This window comes from Nothobranchius furzeri, chromosome 9, assembly GCF_043380555.1.
Source record: "Nothobranchius furzeri strain GRZ-AD chromosome 9, NfurGRZ-RIMD1, whole genome shotgun sequence".
Classification (NCBI taxonomy): Eukaryota; Metazoa; Chordata; class Actinopteri; order Cyprinodontiformes; family Nothobranchiidae; genus Nothobranchius; species Nothobranchius furzeri.
The window spans coordinates 58,620,048-58,636,401 of record NC_091749.1 but is presented as its reverse complement, the minus strand read 5'-3'; the positions used below and the strand labels follow the sequence as shown (position 1 = coordinate 58,636,401).

At 42.4% G+C, this 16,354-nt stretch overlaps 1 long non-coding RNA gene across 1 annotated transcript in view; it reads left to right on the top strand.

Moving 5' to 3' along the window:
- The first annotated feature begins 483 nt into the window (after window positions 1–483).
- The window catches only part of LOC107381586 (uncharacterized), a 40,905-nt gene continuing 25,034 nt past the window's right edge, over window positions 484–16,354 (top strand). Inside the window, exons 1-3 of the long non-coding RNA XR_008559306.2 lie at window positions 484–1,495; window positions 2,224–2,354; window positions 4,897–4,974. This is a non-coding gene — a long non-coding RNA (uncharacterized lncRNA). The remainder of the gene's footprint in view (window positions 1,496–2,223; window positions 2,355–4,896; window positions 4,975–16,354) is intronic.

The following is a 16,354-nucleotide window of genomic DNA, read 5'->3' as shown; positions in this document are numbered from 1 at the left end:
CTAAATGGAGGCCTGGGTAAAAATGGACCCAATCTGCCTTCCTCCCTTCTTTACTTGCACAGCCTTTTCCTGTGCAGCGGTCCACAGCTGCAGCAGCTGTCACACAACCTCAGGCAGGCCAGTTGGCCCATAGATAAGAGCCTGAATCCATGATCAATAATTTTGGTCAGTCTTCCTAATTGCTCATTGGTCAACAACATTGGCGCCAGGCTGAATGTAAGCGATGTTCCCCCGAGGGACCGACTTCGGCTCTATTTCCACCACTGCCCATCTAGTAGTCACAGTCAGTCCCTGCATGTTCCCATCCTGTGTTCTCACCTGCATTCACCCTCGTTCGTAGCGGAGCGAAAAATCCAGACCAACTAGGAGGAGAGAGCCCTTCCAGAGATCAAGAGTACTGCCCTCCAGCAGGGCCCGTGACACCAAGGCTGCTCAGGTAAATATCCAGGTTTAATAATAAACGGGAAGATTAGCCTGCTGTTCTCCAACGAGTGCCAGGAAATTACCGAGTCTCGCTTTGAGTTTTCTGAACAGCTTATTGTATGATCTAATGCAGACACATTTTACGGGCATAGCAAAGTATTGATTTTGCTCATTGTGAATTATGTGAATGTATAAAAGTGTGAGGGTGCATATATATTAGGTAATTATATGCTGAAGTGCTAATGTAAAAATTCTGCTGAATAAATATGAAATAATGCTGCTATCAGCATCCAGCGTGTGTCCCTAAAACCAGTCATTTGAGATGATAATTGGGGTACAATGTTTGCCTTTATCTGATGAGATGGACCATTGTGATTGCACTCTACAGCCTCAATTTAAATGTGTATTGATCAGAGTTGGGCTCAGGAGCTCAAATCAAAACACCACTGCAGCCCTGCACACTTGTATAAACTCATTGTTTTGCACATCATATTTTTAGAGGAATCTTCGCCTCCTTTGACACAAATCATCAAATAGTTTGTAACTTTGTTCATTTGCTTTTATTCACACACTATTTCCCCCCTAGTAGTGGGCTAATGTCATGATTTAAATGAAGTATTGATCAGTTTAGGAGGGGAGAACAGAGAGAGAGGGAGTGATTGTGAGAGAAAGAAAGCTAGACCAGGGTTATCGGCGTGGATCGCACACAAGAAAGAGGGTGCTAACGGATGAGACGCGTTTTAGGCGATTGGGCGAAATGGATTCCTGCATAAAATGTATTTTTCATTTAGGGAGAAACAGCTTGGCTTCTTTGTTCGACATGTTCCATGAGGCAAAGATGGACACCGAGGCTACAGTAGTGCTTTGAGCACATCAGAATTTTTTCTTCACGTTTCTTGTTGGTTTTGCGGAGTACTTAGCCCAGCCTACATCCTGATGGTTAAAAAGAGATTTTCCTTGATCCTGTCTTTGGGTCCGTCTTGTCTCGTCGTGATTCCTTCGACACCAGTGACACTGCAGCAGCATCAGGCACTCTGGACTAAAGCCGGTGTCCAACTGAACCAGGAGCTAGGTCTGTTTATCTTCTGCTTGCTATCCTCCCTCCTCTTCCTCTCTCTCTCCCTCTGTTTTTGCTTGCTCTCTTCCCTCCATCCCTTCCTCTCCTGATTTATCTGGGGGGGGGGGGGGGGGGGTAATTAGCTGCCTGTTTAATATTGTCCAGCTGTACAGGAACAGCTCATCGGTTTTAGACATCGTGGATGTTTAGTCGTGAATTCTAGCGTAGCGTCACTTATATAAAGCCAAAAAGTGTTTTTCTAAAGGACCTTTCTTTCAGAGCTTTGATAATCACATAAAGTAGTAATGACCCATAAACCAACAGTTTTTGTTTTGCATTTTTACTGCAGCAAATTGTGCTAAATTTAAAAATCTTTTTATTTTTAAGCCACCTGATTACACATGACACAAAGTTGCTTTACAAATGCTTTAGCTGATACATGTACACCCCAATAAATGTAATTTATTCACATTTTACTTTCTGCACTTGGGAAGTCTCTTGTTTATGGACTTCATCTGCATCTCCTTCAATCCTCTTGACACAAAATTAGCAGATAAAGGCTCTAAGGCCTGCCTGTAAAGAACAGGACTCTGCTTGGCTGAATCTGCTCAGGAGGATGGGGGTCCATGGTGCAGCTAACCCTTAACGACAGAGCGAGCAGGTTTGCTGTGCACAGAGGCTAGTCGCTGTGTACCGGATTGATTTTCTTCTCTTCTCGGCACTCTGCCTCCTTTGTGGTTCAGTGGTTGGGCATCCTGAAGCAAAAATCTCTCAGTCGCCGCCTGACCTGCTGGAGAGCTGATTGGATCTCGAGAGGACCAGGAACACATTGCTTCAGAGCCCGGCTCAGCAGGCCCAGGAGCTCCAGGTTCAGGTATGGTGGAATAATGTTTGCTGTGTTTTTCTAATAGGCCTCAAATTCAGTCCTAACTTGATTCGTTTATCTTTTTTCATCAGTTAGTTTTAAACTAAACGTTCATTTGATGCGTACAGTTCAACAATTTGTAGTTAATGTTGATATTTTGCAGATTGTTTTTCCTCATCTACAGTATGGTCTTTGTCTCAGTAAAGTTGTACACATCTGTTTGTCTAAAAGCCCGAGTTAGGGACTAAAATAAGCATAAAATGCAGACAGCAAGGACTAAAAAAATTATTAATGTACAAACAATATGCAATGTCCAGCTAATCTGTGACATAAGCAGCAAAATCAGAACATACAAATATCAACATGAAATAAAAATGCACCCAGAAATCTCATAAACTTGCCTTTAATGTATTATGAGAAAAGGCACCTGCCTGTTTTGCTCACAAACAAATCAGAGCTACTGGCTTTACTGACTGGCGGTTATCGTGTCACTTGTTGCTAAGCTTCTGGGCAGACGGATTCCAGTTTTCTGAGGCTTCATATTCAGTGTTGCACAGAAAATGACAGTTGTTAATGCATTTGGGTTTTGGTTTTGTTTGGGGTTTTTTTTTTCAGCCACTTTTTAAGCATTTGCTTTATTTTTACACTTTTTAATATTACATCTTCCCAGATAAAGACTCAAAATAGCATCCTGAAGTGTGTTACTAGTGAGTGCGTGTGTGTTTTATAGATTTCAGCTTTAAAGGTGTGGTTGACTGAAAAACATTTAGTATTTTTTTATAATCACTCACTCTGGGTTTTTCATGCAGGCTGAACATGAAAATAGTCTCCTACACCTATCTGCTGCATTAGCTTCTGGTAGAAAATAGACGGTGAAACTCTAGGATTAGAAAATCCAGACAGATCTACGTCACAATGTAACTTAACATTCATGGACTCACCCATCTTGACTCACGATGGGGGAGGCTGTTGTTGGTTGTTTTAATGTCCAATAATCAGCAGAGGCTGTCTCAGCTAGTTTAAGCTAATTGTTAGCATTAGCTAACCTCACAGCAGAAGTCCTCCAGGCTTGTGCTATTTGTGGAGATAAAACAACCACGTTTCAAGTCAATGGTAGAGCCGCGTTGCAATTTTTCAGTCCGGGGCGAGATATCCAAATATCAGGAAATGGGTTTTCAAATCCTGCCATCTGAAGCTCAGCTGATGTCGCAGACCTGGCTTTGCTGAGTCAGGGCTTTGTGGGATTTTTTTGTACCCTGAGTACTGCCTGCAAATGAAAATGCAAATGTATTGATTAAACGGGTATTCCCCTCCTTTAAACAAATGAGTGTTCCCCATCAAAATGTATTGTAGTTATTGTAGTTTCAAATCCGATGCTGATACTTAGAAAATGCAGAAAAATGTAAATAAAACTCAGGGAGCATATTTTATTTTGAGTACAGTGCTGTAAGACATCTTGAATCCTCCAAAGATTCTGATGTCTGTTTTCTTTTAAAGCGGCCTTTCTTCTAGAGGCTTCTCAATGTCCTTCAAAGATTTTTAAGTAGCTTTAGTATTTTTATTTTAGTCAACTAACAGAACTTTTCAGATGAGTGTTTATCTTTGCAGACTCGTCTGCTCCTAAACCCAATGTTGCATTGACACATAACAGACAGCTTAACGAGGAACCAGCTTTAACGGGGATCTTTAGATAATCTGTCAGTGTCGTTCTCTTGATTTAGTTGAATCTGTGACAAATAGCAAGGACAACCCTGTTTCACACATGCTGTGGTACATTTGCACCAATGTGGAGATTCCCCAAAACTCAGAGCTGAGCATTTGTGGAAAAAAACTTTAGTGAATAGTTTTGCTTGCATTTGCCACCAATTCTTTCCCAAAAGTTTGTTGACAGAACCTGTTTGTAGGAGTATTTAGGGGGAAAGGCAGGCTCTTTCTACGTGAGTCTTTCCCACTCGTTCAAAGGCAGAAACCAGCTCCAACCAGACAGATTAACAAATCGAATAAAGAACCTAGAAGGAATCCAAAGCTGCTATTATTGATTGTTGTCCAACCAACTACAGCAGACTGTACTGAACTGAAAGATAGACCGGAGCTAAGCAAGATGGATGCCCTCGTGAATGAGATGCTACAAATACTACAAGAGTCCAGCTGCTGAATGACTTAATGCTGTTTGAAATAGTAGAAGCAACCCCAACTGACTGGTGCTTAAGGAGTCTGGACTGCAGACTGATGCAAACAAACATTGTATCTACAATATCTAATATCTACAATACTCAATGCAACACGGGTCGCCTCTTGGCTTTGCCATTGTCCCCACATAAAGCAAATGTACAAATAAGGCTGAACTTGGTATATTAAATGTATATTATGGGAATTTATTTCAAATTGGCCATGTATGCCTTATGAATTTAATCCATTCTCATGCTGGAGTTGAGGAACAATAGCACAATAGTACACTGGTCTTCTACTGGTATAAAACGAGTTTAAATCAAGATTTGTCCCTACATTGTTGTATTGTTCTGCAGTTTGATATCTTTCATGTCTTCTACAGGTTCAAGACTAGGATGTGTATTACAGAAGGAAGCAAAGAGCAAAGCGCCAAAAGTATAAGAGCCCAGGCAGGATTCAGGTCAGTCGATATTGAAAAAACACTGTGATATATTTAGACTTATCCAGTGCCGTGGGAGCATATTTTCCTAAGGGGGTGCTGTGATCAGCCACATACAAAAAAAAAAAAAAAAACGCACACGTGTTTAACATGTTTATATATATTTATGTGTAATAGTAGTAAGCCTTAATTATTCTTGGTTCATTCTTCAACATAGCAGCAGCTTATTACATCAACACTGGGAAAACCCCACAAATGGCAGGTCAAAACTTCCAGAATCCACACCGAACCGCGCTTTTGGCAAGGTAACTGACTGATGGTCTGCAGGCTCTTCAGACAACAGATCTGATACCGAAATGTTTATCAACGGAAAAAGAACCACCCTCCAAGAACATCTCCCTAAATGTAACAGAAACTAAAAACAACATGGAACAATTCCACCCGTTGTTTATGTATGCGCGACACCACAGAAAAACTGTTTCAAACAAATATCACCTAATATCAGTGCAGTAGCGGTTCATTTTTCACTCCAACACATTCTCACACCCTAAGCGTCGGAAACAAACGCTTGGTCAGCCACCCTCCACGTCAGACCCCAGACGCCAAAAGTGCCCTTTTTCGTTATTTATGTGCGAAAAGGGTTTTTTCCCTTTTGTAACTGCAGATCCCAATGCAGCGTAAAACTGACGTGATTAGATACCCGCTGATGCGGCACCGAATCAGCTCATTTAACCGCACCTAAACCTTAACGTTTCACTATAACCTTCCCCTCTCCCTCATCCTAACCTTAACCCTCTTGCTACCCAAAACGTTACTCTCACTGTGATCAAGCGTTTGTTTCCCATGCATTCTGACTCTGACAGTCAGAGTCTGACTGTCAATTTTCGTATTTGCCGCCCAAGGGGAACGTTAGAACATACCAGCTGGCGAGGGGGAGGTTACACATACCCTCTACTTTTAATCTCCACCGTGGTAGTTGAAACCTCCCCCTCGCGTTGGCTCGGTCCAAACTCGACCAATGACGAGGCGGCTCCCGCCGTTCACTTCATAGAGCCGGCTTTTAGAGCGATCGACACATCACTAACGTGTTCACTAGCAAGATGATTAAGGTTAGGACAGGGGTGAGGGGAAGGTTAAAATAAGAGGATAAGGTTAAGGTGAGGTACAATGAGCTTGTTTGGTGCCTTGGCTGCGGACATCCCATCGCGTCAGTGTAACGCTGCATTGGGATCTGCAGTCAAATAAGGGAAAAACCCCTTTTCGCACATAAGTAACGAAAAAGGTTACTTTTGGCGACAGGGGTCTGACGTGGAGGGTGGCTGACCAAGCGTCTGTTTTTGACGCGCTGGGAGTGAGAACGTGTTGTTCACTCTAGTTTCTAGTTCCATTTTGCACGTTTTTTTTTAGCAGCGTATTGGGTTCTGCTTCTGAAGGTTTGAAATTTGACGATGTTTAAACACAAGAGAAAAGTGAAGAGGTAATGCATATCTGAAAAAAGTGCAGAAGTGAGGGTTTTTTTCGGCGGTGCGCTGGGATGAGCTCATCTGCGGGGACAGGAGCACGCGCTGTGCCGAAGCTGGAGCGCATCAGTAATTTGCGCTCCCGCATGGGGGAGGAGACGCAAATCTGCTCAAATGCTGGAAACAAAACTGTTGAGAAATGGAGTCTGGTGTGTTTTTGTGTGTGACACAAAAAGTAGCTACGTACGCTAAACATGTAAAAAAATAAAGTTGACTACTTTGTGGATTTTGCGGGTTATTTTTAGAACTTAACTCTGGCGATTAAGAACCACTGTAACGAGCACAGAACTGATCAACAAGCAATCAACCTTTCCACACAGAGTGAACAAAGAGCAATAATCAAATCAGTCTTACTCACTTTATGATGACCCTCCAAAAGTGTTCCTGCACTCAGGAATTGCGCTGATGTAACACTGCATCATCATGTCTCATATTTTCAACTGTTCCACAGCATTTCCATGCAGGTGCACATGTCTGAGGTGTGTAAAGTTACCACCCTACGGAAATAAATGTTACGGCGGTTTACACGTAAGCGGCGGCCACATTAATTAACGGAAAACCAACTTGGAAGTCTTCTTTGAAAAGCAATGATTATGTGTAAAATACCAGAAAAACGTCTAAGTACATGAACAAAAAGGAATGTAGATGATCTAGTGGGTTTCTCATCCCAATAACGAATCAACAGGCAAATAATCAAGTGTCCCTGTGTACACACATATCTTACGTCTTATATATAATATAGCTCCGTGTATGTTTGACATACAAAAATGTTTTTGAAAATAATATTATGTATTTGTAGTTGTCTTCAATTAAACTCTAAACTAAATCCAATAAAATGCTTTTACTTACTAGAATACCAACATGCACATAATTTGTCATCCACAAGGGGGTGCTGCAGCACCCTCAGCACCCCTTCTTCCAAGGCCTTGGAGTTATCACTCCTCTGCACACAGGCTCAACATAATATATGTAGGTGAACTGGACTTCACAGACAAAGGAATAAAAGAGCAATCACACATATAAGATTCGTTTTTAGAAGTCCTGCGGGGGTTTGAAACATCAGCACAATTAGGTTGTTGGTGATCCACGTATACTCAGCTTGATCTGGAAGTCTAGCACTGATGCAGTGATTAGAGCAAACTACTCATATTAATGAATGTCTTTTGTAGGTTTGTTCTGTGTAATCCATCAAATTCCATTGCTTGGTTCTTTTCTAAAGAAGTAGTAAAGAGATGTTTTATACCTTTTTAAGCTGGCAAGTTTTGGCTAACGCTGTAGCCTTCCTCAGAGCATCGCCGATGTTGGTGGTGTTACTTCCATATCCGTTTATCTGCAGGCAGCAGAGGATGAAGTCACTCTCTACTGCCCACGCCCTCCTCCAATGTGTAAACTCCATCATCTCTGTTCATGGTCCTGGGTCCACGACTCCAGGTTAAATTACAAACCAAACAAATCAAATCTCAACCCTTTTTACTATAGTAAAGTGTGCCTTGATCAAAGTCTATGCTGTGGATAAGTGTGTGTCATCAGCATAGAGGTGGTACTTACTTTAAGATAAGAAAATGTCAGTGGGCCAAAGACAGGTTCTTGTGGAACAACATTAAACATCAAGACCTGTGACCCCTGACTCACTAAATCTGAATGTACATAGGCCTGTTTAAGAATGGTATGTGGTTTTCTGTATGAAAAGTAGAAAAAAAGTTCAGAGGTTAGATGGGAGTCCAAAGCCAGTACAAGCAAGGCCGTTTTATTTATTCAGCACATTTCATACAAAGAAGCAATTCCATGTGCTTTCCAGGAGCAAGATAAACAAGAACATATTCATTTTGACATCAAGGTGTTTCATATGTTAAATAAAGGATGTCCTATATTATCGGTTCACCCTTATTATCGGTCGATAACTGCATTAAAATTTAATATCAGAAAATCTGAGGTTTGGTTTTCATTCTTTAAATGACACAACGTTTACAAATGATACACATCAAGCTCTTCAGCTCCGTCTCCTCTCACTTTAAAGGTCGAAATATGACAGATCTGAGGTAAAGTAGTTTGAGACATTTTTGTTTATTTGGCACAACTTGTGAAGGAGGAATTTGTCCTCTTCATGACTAAAACAAAAATAAAAATCTTCACTCAAGGCTTCTTATCTAAAGATCTTCATAAATGATTTATTACTGTATCTGAAAAAATAAGATAAAATACATCTCTAATTAATACACACATCACAGAGAGCCTAGGGAGACCAAATAAACATGGCACTTTTTCCTTTGACTAACGTAAATTCAAGTATGTATGACAGGAGAAATGTAATGTTAGTGACCTAAAATGTTTTAGCTTGTCCTTTTTTACGAGAGGGAGACACAGTATTTATCAGCATTGGTTTAAAGCGGTATCGTAAATTAAGAGTTGACAATATCGAACATCCCTAGAAATAAATTTAAATTGTGTCCATGATCAGGGGGAGGAATGTAACTTTTGGATGTAATTAATTATGGAACAATTGATGCATATTGCTTTGTGCATGCTTCTCCACACGTTTCATTGCAGATATCCACACACACCCTTATTTTAAAAGAGCAAAAATGACTTATGAGAAAGTTGGCATCTCTGAAAACAGTCAGTGGCTAGAGCAAACAGATACGGCAATGAAAAAAATAAAAAGAATACACGGCTATAAGTCTACAGAGAAATCAGGGAGAACATCCATCCATTTTCTTCCATTTATCTGGACTTGGGTCGCAGAGGCAGCAGCCTAAGCAGAGGGGCAGACTTCCCTCTCCCCAGCCATTTGGGCCAGTTCCTCTGGGGAAATCCCAAGGCGTTCCTTGGCACGCCAAGAAATATAGTCCCTCCAGCATGTCCTGGGTCTTCCTTTTGGGCTCCTCCCTGCTGGACACGCCCAGAAAACCTCACCACGGAGGCATCCAGGAGGAATCCTGACTAGATGCCTGAGCCACCTCAACTGGCTCCTCTCTGTGTGGAGGAGCAGCAAGTCAATTCCAAGACCCTCCCAGATGACCAAGCTTGTCACCCTATCTCCAAGGGCAGCCACCCTGCAGAGAAAACTCATTTTGGCCGCTTATATCCACATTCTTGTTCTTGTGGTCACTATCCAAAGCTCCTGACCATTGGTGATGGTAGGAACAAGCATCGGCCAGTAAATCGAGAGCTTCACCTTCCAGCTCAACTCTCATGATCACAACAGACTGGTAAAACACCCGCATCACTGCAGACACAGCACCAACCCACCTATCGATCTCAGGAAATACATGACTACACTATTAAAACCAACCTGTAGAGAATTCAAACACATTCCATCCATCCATCCATTCTCAATCACTTATCCAGAGTCAGGTCGCGGGGGCAGCAGCCTAAGCCGAGACGCCCAGACTTCTCTCTCCCCAGCTTGGGCCAGCTCTTCCAGGGGAACCCCAAGGCGTTCCCTGGCCAGCTGAGGGACATAGTCCCTCCTGCGTGTCCTGGGTCTCCTCCGAAATGGATGTGCCCAGAAAATCTCACCAGGGAGGCATCCAGGAGACATCCTGACCAGATGGCTGAGCCACCTCAACTGGCTCCTCTTGACGTGGAGGAGCAGCAGGTCTACCCCGAGCCCCTCCCAGATGACCAAGCTCCTCACCCTATCTCTAAGGCTGAGCCCGGCCACCCTACGGAGGAAACTCATTTCGGCCGCTTGTATCCGCGATCTCGTTCTTTCGGTCACTACCCAAAGCTCATGACCATAGGTGAGGGTAGGAACGTAGATCGACCGGTAAATCGAGAGCTTAAACACATTCCATGAGTGTATTTTCTTGCACTGATTTCATGTGCATCCTACATGCTTCCTCCTATGCCATGACTTTAAAAGAAAGTATTTTCCAGAGTTTAAAAGTGGATTTTCATCTCGACCAGGACCCAGTAGCTGCACTGTAATGCTAATAGCACTCACCAGAACCTCTTCTCCACTCAGCTGGGGACTGACTGCAAGTGGTGCCCTGTGTTCTTCTGGTTCGTCAGGAGTAAATCTCGTTTGATCTGTCTGTGAAACTTGAAAAGTAAGTCTTGATTCACCTCGGTGTCCTTTTCATGTCTAAACACTTGACACCAGTCGTTTATGCAAGGTCTATTGATTCTTGGTGATATCGTCTTAGTATTTAAAGCTTTTGGTTTTTTTAACCTTAATATTTATTTGCAACAAATCCCTTATGAATTTCTTATTCCATGAATGCTACAAATTGCCTATTTATGCTCAATTCACCTTGGTATTGAAGAGAGCAATTATCCACACATTCCTGTTGCTTTAAGCCTTATCATTTCTCTACATTCTGCCCAGAAAGTATTATCATCAGCATGTTAAATCTAGCAAGAACTCTAGTCTATGTGAATTTGATGTTTGAAAATCTAGCTGGAGATATGAGGTGTGAGTTCCTGCTTGTCTAACAGCTGCATATTAAAGTTACTATGTGGGAAAAAAGTACAGTTAGCAGCAACTCTGCAGCCAGCTAAAGTAACACACCCATTATTGTGGTTGCATTTACAAAATAAACAATGAATAACTGAAATTGCATGAGAAAAGTGGAGCATTGTAAACAACAAACAGCACAAAGTATTCAGAGGCTTTGCTGTTGTGATCTGTCTATAGAATCTATACTTTTCTTTGCATTAGTGCCTTTGGTTTAATGCATCTCTCCTCTCAGACATCCATCACAGCAACACCTTATTATTCTTATTCACTGGAGGTTTAGGAAATTATATGTGAGAGAAAAGAGGATTTTATTTGTGTGTGCTGCTGACACAGGCAGACATATGTGCTGTGAGAGTACACAGATGAGGTTTTGTTTGGATGTTTTTAATGCATATGTGCATGGTTGCGTGTGAGGGCACATGTGGGTTTCTGATATCCGTCTCCTCTGTCTCTATCACCTTTGTTGACTTTGTCTCTCCCTCTGCAACACTGTGCTCTCTGCTTTAATGACGCATATATCCTATCTTCGGTCCCTACCTAATCCCGCCAGCGCTAGCTCAGGAGCAGATTACCGCTTCCAGACACAAGAGGAGAAAGCAGCAGAGGAGGGTGGGGGTTGCAGGGTAGAAAATGATGCCTCAGTGATACAATATACAGAGGAATTGAGAAGGTGTGCGTAGCATGCGTGCACACTCTATGTTTGCATGTTTTGAAGTAGGAGCAATCACTAACATGCTGGTAAAAATTCTATTTCAGCAAGAAACGGTTCTTATTTTGTTTATCATTCTACCAGTTTACTCCCGTTTATCCGTTTTATTCTAAACTAATATTTAAATTTTCACATAAGCATCCCAAAAGGCAGAGAAATAAATTCAACTGAATGTCTACAGCATGAAAACAAACGTTAAAAGTGATTTTGATGAAACATCATCACTGGAAGTCTGATTAATTGGTGTGTTAGTTTTTCCTCACCCCAGACTGGAGAGGAGACCCTCCAATGGCTGAATTGCTCAACATGGCCATTGCACTCAGCAGGTACAACAACAGACACTTGAAGCTGAATCAAAAATATTAAACCCACCCATCCATCCATCCATCCATTTTCATCTGCTTTTCTGGAGTCGGGTTGCGGGGGCAGTAGCCTAAGTCGAGAGGCCCAGACTTCCCTCTCCCCAGCCCCTTGGGCCAGCTCCTCTGGTGAAACCCCAAAGCGTTCCCTGGCCAGGTGAGACTAATAGTCCCTCCAACGTGTCCTGGGTCTACATTTAGGCCTCCTCCTAGTTAGACGTGCCAGGAAAATCTCACCAGGGAGGCGTCCAGGAGGCATCCTGACCAGATGCCCGAGTCACCTCAACTGGGTCTTCTTGATATAAAACATGTCATGTAAGCGTCATAGAGAGCCTAAAGCCTGAGGCACACCAGAGGCAGATGCACTGCTCAGCCCAAGATTTTGAGAAGTCAAGTGGTCACACAGGACGCGCCGCTGAGCGCTTCTTAGAAAGTCGCGCAATAGTCACAACATCACGCGGGACTTGAAATCAGAAAGCAGGGAGAGGCTTTATTGTTTATGCGTGATCAGACTTGCCGTCGTGTTTTGTGAGACTCTAATTCAGTGGTTCCTAATCTGGGGGTCCCAACCCCCACAAGGGGGCGCCAAAGCCTCTCAGTGGGTCGCCAGGACCACTCCACTTTAAGGGGTTAAAACTTCATTTATTACTTGTTTAAAGCCTACATTTTGCTCACATTTTTTTCATGAGTGAAAAGTTTACTGATATTAAGACAGGAAATAATTAGTACAGAAAAAGTAACACACTTTTAAGAACATTTTGCTTAGCTCACTGTTTTATTTTCAAGTGTCAAAAGTTCATTAAAGATAGGACTGGTTGATTAATCCCAGCCTTTACAGTAAATAATCTAGTATAAACAGTAATATACACATTTAAGTACATTTTGCTCAGTGTATTTTTTATGTGTCAAACGTTTATTGAAAGGAATGATTGATTTATCAGAGTTTACAAGAAACAATGTGTTCAGAAAAGTAATACAAACTGTCAAGCACATTATGCTCTGTTTGGTTAATGACTTTGTTCTGTACTGGAGCCTACTATTACTGTTATCTATTGAATCAAAGCATATTAAAATGTGCTTGAACAATTTTATCATTTCTTAATACTGTTTGTACTGGAAGAGAGAATGGGAGGGGGTCGTCAAAAATGTTACTGATAAAAAAGGGGTCCCTTGGGAAAAAGGTTGGGAACCACTGCTCTAATTCATTAAAAATGGGTAAAAATGACATATATGACATCAACACAGAATCTCCACTGTGCTGGGGTAGCCGCTACGTACCACATGGCGAGATTTATGGTGGTTCTTTCCTCCTGGACAAAGGATTCGAAGTTCGCTGAGCTTACAGCCATTTTCCCTCTGCTCTTCTTTGCTTCGCTTAGTGAAAATAAGCACATTCTTAGCATCAAAATATGTGTTTAAAATTTACAGACATCATATGTGAAATCCACGGCGCATAATAAACAGGATTAGACAATAGCGTTTTTAGCTCCACTGACTTGCATTTGTTTTTTTTCGTTCTTCCGGGGATCCATGGTCCAGCAGTAGATGGGCGTGACGTTAGCCTGATTTATGCTTCTCCGTCTGCGTCAGTGCGGAGACACGCAACGCCATTATCCGTTCTTGCGTAGGGCTCCGGCAGGCACCTAAGTACGTACGGAGTCGAGCCCACTGTTTTAAACATCCGTCGAACGAGACGGATTACGCAAGCTTGTGATTGGTCAGAACGCCGCTGTTGTTTACAGCTCCGCCATTGCAGAGAGCCGAGGATAACTAGGGTCAGACACGGAGAAGCTTGAAGAATACCTCGCGAAAATAACTAAAAATATGAACGTTTAATTCCCCCGTGACTGGAGGAGTGAAAAGATGTGCAGCAAGCGTTTTATTTGTGGACGGAAATGACAGGAAACGTGTCCGTGTTAAAAAGTCTCTTACATACAAAAAAACGGTGTCCGTGTTAAAAAGTCTCTTATATACAAAAAACACAATATAAACACACTATCTTGGACCGATACATGACAGGATACCACAGAACAGCGCTACGCCCTCTGTTGACCTGCCGGGCAATTGCTTTGCAACACTCTCCAGGAGACGGAGAAGTATGAAAGCAAAACGCTTCCATCAATTCATGCGTGTCTGTCTCTTGCGGAGCTGACGGAGAAGCATAAACCAGACTTTAGGCTCCCTTTAGAGAGTTTTCCATAGTGCAGTCATAGCTTGTTGTTTCTCAGTATTGCAATAAGGCAAAGATTTTATTAACACATTTTGAACCACTTCCTGAAACCCCGTGGTCATGTGGGTTTTGTCCAAACTAACATGTTCTACCATTGAAAATGCAACATCTGCTGGTCCTAGCTCACAGATCAGATCCAAACGACAGTATAACGGGAACTTGTAGACAAGACAGAGGCTGAATGTGTGGATAACCCTTCTACAGGGTTCATTAGAGCTCCTTGCTGTCTTCCTGTGCAGGTGTAAGTAATTGGAAGTGGGTGTAGTCTGTTCTGTCCAGCAGCTGTTGTCACCATGCCAGCTGCCTCTCAAGAACATGACTTTTAGGACCAAATGATTGCCAATAAAAGATTTGATGGAGAGAAGAAGAGAGTGGGAACCATAAACAGCCAGGAATCTGCCCTTTAATTTCACCATCTCCACAGAATTGGTTTTGCCGCGTCGTAGAGGAGGTGCCACACGCAAGCAGTTTAGTGATCTGCCCAAGGACTGAAATTTAATTTAGCCTGTGTGTGGCCAGTGTGTGTGTGTGTGTGTGTGTGTGTGTGTGTGTGTGTGTGTGTGTGTGTGTGTGTGTGTGTGTGTGTGTGAGTTTGGAGTTAGAAGCACTTTCCTTTTTTTAAAAGAAGCTTTGCATGAGCTGCATAAATAAATGTTTATGCTCTCGTGTTTTTGTGGGTTCTCTGTCTTCTTATTCTCGTGTGACTTAGTGATTCTACATTGCCAGGTCGCTGCACCATTACACTCTGTCTAGTTATACTCAAGTTCTGATTTCCTTTGTACATTTGCTTTGTTCTTCCTGGATTTGAACTCATGCTTTTGTATTCCTCCAATTGATGTTTTATTGCAGTTTTAACCTGCAAAACCTGAAAAATGTCCTCTTTTGCTGCTGGCAGAATCCGTTTGTTGTAGGAAACATTTTTTTACTGCAATATTTGGTGGAATGTTTGCTAGATTGTTCAACAGTGGCTGCCTTCCCTGCTAGTTTTAAACAGTGCTTTGTGTATATATGTGTGTCTGTTTGTGTGTTTAGGTGCGGGGTCCTGATGAAAGCCTAGAGCAGAGGCATATATCAGAGCTCCAGCGCTAATAAAAGGCCAGCAAGGTTTGTTCCTCTCCTTCTGGGAACGGTACTGGTTTTTACTGCCTCTCTGACAGCAAGATAAAGTGCCCTTCCAATTAGAAAAATATTTGGCCACATACCTACCAACAGCAATCCTCCTTTTTTTCCCTCCTTTTTATTTTTATGCCCCCTGATCATGAATTTTTGCTATTTTTACCGTGTACATTTGTTATTTTTTATTATCCTGTCCCGGGTGTGAACATGCTAATGTGCACCCCATCAGCGGCACCGTTACGCTGTGTAACGTAATAATGTTGGTTGTGATTTGGTCTTTGTTTCATGAGGGTGAGACGCAGCACGGTGATGTTTAGGTGTAGCTTTCGGACTAAGGCTGTCTGTGTTTTAGCACGCTGCATGAGAGGATTCGTGATTCTGTGTGTGTTTGGGTGGGTGTCATTCTTGTTTCCCCTGTCATCCTTCTCTGCCTCATCCAAAAAATGTGTGCATATACACCTAACTGCTGACGCTAGTCCCCACCTCATACTGTAGATTTTCTTTCCTCCCTTCTTTCCAGAGAGTGCATTAAAATGAAATTCTCTCTTGTTGTGAAAAGAGGCACACGTGAAAAATAATTGGCTGCAGGAGAGAACAAAGGGCTGGCTCCCCTCTCCTGCCTGTACACCACAACCAGGCATTAATGCCAAGCCTGCTGCATTGTTCTGCTGTCTGCAGCCATCCCCCTAGCCAGACACTCAGCTCTGGAGAAGTCACTTTTAATGTCTGATAATCAAGGTGAATTTTCAAAAAGCTGCCATTTTCAAATGGTGCTGTATATATTATGTGTAGATGGGAGTTCAGGAGTGGAGGATCCCCTGCTCAGTTAGAAGGCTTCAGCTATGCAAAGTGAAAGAGAGACACCTAATGTTCAAAAGCAGAACTGCTAACAGGTTTTTTTCTTCCAGGACTAATCACAAGTCGCTGAAGGACAGAAGACAGAAACAATGCCGGTGTTTGTGCTGTCGTTTCTTAGTAATTTGATTTGATGCTGAAAAAAACATG